This window comes from Chrysochloris asiatica, unplaced genomic scaffold (genome assembly GCF_000296735.1).
Source record: "Chrysochloris asiatica unplaced genomic scaffold, ChrAsi1.0 scaffold00318, whole genome shotgun sequence".
NCBI classification, from domain to species: domain Eukaryota; kingdom Metazoa; phylum Chordata; class Mammalia; order Afrosoricida; family Chrysochloridae; genus Chrysochloris; species Chrysochloris asiatica.
The window spans coordinates 1,894,528-1,899,597 of record NW_006408836.1 but is presented as its reverse complement, the minus strand read 5'-3'; the positions used below and the strand labels follow the sequence as shown (position 1 = coordinate 1,899,597).

The 5,070-nt window shown below is 45.5% G+C and overlaps 1 pseudogene; it reads left to right on the top strand.

The window, feature by feature from the left end:
- The first annotated feature begins 2,580 nt into the window (after positions 1-2,580).
- Positions 2,581-5,070, top strand: part of LOC102818355 — a 44,414-nt pseudogene continuing 41,924 nt past the window's right edge.

Here is a 5,070-nt window from a genome sequence, read left to right as displayed (position 1 = left end):
CCTGGTCAGTGCTCAGGCCTCTGCTCCTTTTGGGGAGTAGAGATGACGGCCAGTCACTACAGATGTCCACTGTTCCTTAACTTGGGTGGTCGCGAAAAGCTCGAGGGGATGTCATATAAGACAGCAACAAACACTACAGTTTCCCAAATCTAGTCACTCACGGGCGCCGCCATGTTGCTCCCGGACCCTAGCACCGCTAACTCTGAGTAGGGGTTTCCATTTTTCACCAGGAAACGAGAAAAGATTCTTAACCATTGGTACTTTAATGTAATTTGTACTAAAATATTTAAATTAACTGTCTGCGAGTCTTTCTGCTGTTTACGTTCACCACAGGCGTCTGCAAGTCGCATTTATTCCCCGCTGGCAAAAATGGTTCGAACCTTGTGCGTTCTACAATGTGACTCGCTGGGAAACTACATCGACGGTTATTGGTTCCGCAGTAGTCAAGAGCCTGCAAGGGCCTTACCAGATCTGTGAAGGTTCCTGCTGTATCGTTGAGAGGAAGACACCAAAGCTTTGGCTGTGTGTTGTCCTCGCGGCAGGCGGAAAGCGAGTTCGCCTTCGAGAATCAAGCGCTCCAGTGACCTCCCCCGCGCCTTGACATCGCTATGGCAGTCCCAGGTGAACAGGGCCCCCGGGTCCGGGAGTGGGAAGAGAGCGGGTGGGGTGGGATGGAGCGGGATCGGGTCGACTAGAAAATCGTGTCCAGGGAATTTGAGCTGAGATATTGAAATTAATCCACAGGTAGTTTGGTTTGCATGAAAAAACTTTAGAGTCAAAAAATAAACTCTGAAGAGAAAGAAAAAAAAACACGAAAAACTATTGAAGTCGCCTCCAGCCAAGCCCCGACTGGGTATTTGTGGGATTACAGAGCAGGCTTAAAGGAAGGAGAGAGAAGGGAGAGGTACTGCCTGCAGGCCTAAGGGGTGATGCCTGGGAAATCTGGCCTGCCTTTGATTTGGCTTTTTTTTTTAAAAAAAAAAAAAAAAAAGGATGTCTGAGTACCTGGCGGACCCAGTGGTCAGAGGCATTATTCCTAAGAGCGAAAGAGGCGGCAGGGGTTCTACTTCCAACTCTTGCTTTTGTATCAAAATGTCGTTGTGGTGTGGCTGTGGACTATTAGTTTTGCCCTTCTGGGCCTCAGTTTCCGACGATTCTTTAAGAGGAGGAACTTTTGTTGACTTCTGCCCAGCGTTCCTTCTAGCTTTTAGTTTCTGCGTCCATAAAGGGTTGTTGTTGCCATGAGCCCTTGAGTAGATTCTAACTCATAGTGACTTTATAGGACAGGGTAGAGTATACTCCATAGGGTTTCCTAGGCAGAAATCTTCACGGGAGCAGATCGCCAGGTCTTTTCTCTTGAGGAACAGTTTAATAGGTTCCAAGAACCGCTTAAGGACTGCGCCACCTTGACTGTTGTTGTTATGTGCCATAGAGTCGGTTCCGACGCATAGCGACCCTGTACAGGGTTTCCGAGACTGTAAATCTCTACGGGAGCAGAACGCCTCATCTTTCTCCCGTGGAACAGCTGGTAGTTTTGAACTGCTGACCTTGCGGTTCACAGTCCGATTCGTAACCACTACTCTACCAGAGCTCCTTATGCGCCGCCACCTTGACTACTGACCTAAAATCGGTGAACTCTGCAGATTTAGTGCTCCAGAGATATACTCCTCCACAATTACCACCTTGCTTGCAAGTTCTAGTTGGGGAACCATCTCCTTAACCAGGCTTTGCAATAATGTGTTTCTAGATGCTTTGAGAAAATTTTAGGTCGAATTTGGAACAGAGTTCACACTGTACTTCTCCGACTCAGTTTGGAGATTCTTAATACACTTTGGCATAGAAAAAATCTTGAGAAACCCTAATTTTGCTTAAACCTGCCTTTCCAATGTTACAGAAACTTGTTCTTTGTCCTTTGGCAGCCTTTTCAGAAATGTGTTTTTTACCTTTAGATGTTAACTTTGTGCTTTCCTAATGCCGACAGTTTGGAGATCTGGTGTGGCACTGTAGAATAAGCACTGGAATACTATCCGCAAGGTCAGCGGCACAAACCCACCAGCTGCTCCTTGGAAACCCTGTACAGGCCTCGGAAACCCCATGCAGGGTCGCTATGAGTCGGAACCGACTCCACGGCACATAACCACCACCACCATGAGGCACTTAACAACACAGTTTGAAGAGGAACACATGAGGCTCTGTGAGAGAGGATTTCATAAACATAAAAAGTGTTTATTGAGTGCCTACTCTGGGTCAAGCTCACCAGCTGCTCCTCGGAAACCCTAAACAGGGTCGCTATGGTTCGGAACCGATTCGATGGCACTTACCAACAACAACTGTTTACCACACAGTGTGCTACCCCATTGGGGATAAAGTGGTGGGCAACATAAACATGCCCCTCTTCACAAAGAATTTACAACGTAGCAGTGAGGGGGATGGGGAATCCAGAAAGTAGGATAAGTGCTATGGTAAGGGGAGCACCTAAGTCTTAGGGGCACATAGTATGGTCACCTAACAGGGTACATGAAAAGCCTGGACAACTCTCCAGAGGATATGGTAACTAATATGAGTCATGAAGAATGAGGAATGGAGCGTGAGAGGGTGCCTTTAAAGAAAAGATATGAAAGATGTTTGCTAGGAATGGAATTTAGAATACAAACAAGAGACAGGTGAGAAATGAATTTGAGATAAAGTTGTTGTTGTCAGGTGCCATTGAGTCGCAACCGACTCATAGCGACCCCATGCACAACAGAACGAAACAATGTCCGATTCTGGGCCAACCTCTCTACCGCTGCCATACTTGAGTCCATCAGTGATGCCACCTGGCCAATCCATCTCGTTAGGGGTCTTCCTCTTTTTCTCTGACCCTCCACCAGATAAAGTTGTTGTTGTTGTTGTTGTTGTCAGGTGCCATCGAGTCGGAACCGACTCATAGCGACCCCATGCACAGCAGAACGAAACAATGCTCGATCCTGGGCCAACCTCACCACCGCTGCCACCCCCGAGTCCATCAATGATGCCACCTGGCCGATCCATCTCGTTGGAGGTCTTCCTCTTTTTCTCTGACCTTCCACCTTACCCAGCATGACATCCTTCTCCAACGATTGTTTCCTCCGGACTACATGTCCAAAGTAGGAGAGACGAAGCTTAGCCATCCTGGCCTCCAAGGAGCACTCTGGCTGCACTTCTTCCAAAACAGATCTATTGGTTCTTTTGGCAGTCCAGATAAAGTAGCAGTAGATAATATTTACTAAACAGTTACTTTGTATCAGATATATATATCTGACACTGCATGCAACTTATTTGACATTCACAACCATGCCCTGAAATAAAAGAAATTAGTTTCCCTCAAGTAGATTCCTTAGTATGGCAACCCTGTGTGTGTCAGAACTTTACAAGATTTTCATTGATTGGTTTTTTAACTAGAGCACTAGGCCTTTCAGTAGAGGTGCCTCTGAGTAGGCAAGAACCCTCAACCTTTCAGTTCGCGGAATGTATTAATCATTTTCACCACCTAGAGTCCGGATGTGGCAGTAAGATAAGCGCTGGACTTGTTGTTATGGGCCGTGGAGTCAGTTCCAACTCATAGCGACAGTGTACAGGGTTTCTGAGGTTGTAAATGTTTTCGGGAGCAGAAAGCCTCATCTTTCTCCCGCAAAACAGCTGGTAGTTTCAAACTGCTGACTGTGAGGTTAGCAACCCGATTCGTACTAACTGCAAAACTGGCGGTTCAAACCCACCAGCCACTCCTTGGAAACCCTACATAGGGTCACTGTCAATTGGAACCAACTGAACAGCACTGAACAGCAGCAGTGCCTTCATACTGTGAGAATAGGTACGACTGTTTACATCTTACAGATGAGGAAACTTACTGACAAAAATCAAATTACTTGTCCATTTATGAGCTGTAAATGATGGAGCTGGCAGTCTGGCATCCTTAGACTCTGTGTTCCTATCATTTCGCAATACTATAACTTAGTACTTAGTACTTTCCAGCACTTGAAGGACTTTGTAAGCCGTAACAAGGAGTTTGGAGTTTATTTTAAGGACAGTTAAAAAGCATTTGGGGGTCTTTAAGCAAATTCATAATTTGGACCATTTATTCTAGCTGCATAGTTGATTGAAGAACAGCTAATTTGGAGGAAAAGGTACAAATTTGGAGAAATTTTGCTGAATTATTATGTTGTCTGTCTAAGGTATGGCTGAAGGCTTCAAACTGGTTCAGCTCAGTTCACTGATGGCTGACAAAATGACACTAGAACAGACTTGAAATTTTTTAATGTGAGTGCCAGTATGCTAAAGAGATGGGAAAAGTTACAGGCTGAAGCTCTACTAAAAACGCAATTTCTCTCTTTGAAAATAAGGGCAGCATTTGGACTACGTGCTATTAGGTGCCATCAGGTGGTTTGGATTCATAGAAACCCTGTATGCAGTGGAACAAAACACTGTCCAGTCCAGTACCCTCCTCATAATTGTAATGTTTGAGCCCAGTGTGCTGCCACTGTGTCATTTTATATCTTTGGGATTCTTCTCTTTTTTGTTGATCCTCCACTTTCCCAACCATGATGTTCTTCACCAGGGACTGGTCCCTCCTAACAGTATGTCCAAAGTACAGGAGACTGAGTCTCGCCATCCTCAATTTTAAGAAGCATTCTGGCTGTACTTATACCAAGACATTTTTGTTGTTGATATTGTTAAGTGCCATCGAGTCTATTCCGACTCATAGCGACCCTGTATAAGGTTTCCAAGGAGCAGCTGGTGTGTTTGAACCACTGATCTTGCAGTTCAAACCAACCTTGTGATCCAGTGCTTATCTTAAAGCGCCACACCAGCATTCCAAGCTAGATTTGTTTATTCGCCTAGCAGTCCGTGGTACTTTCAATATACCTTTCCAACACCATAATTCTACCATCTTGCTTATTCATTGTCCAACATTCACATACCTATGTTGTTGTTGTCAGGTGCCATTGAGTCAGTACCGACTCATAGCGACCTTATGCACAGCAGAATGAAACACTGCCCGATCCTGGGCCAACCTCACTACTGTTGCCACACTTGAGTCCATCGATGCTGCCA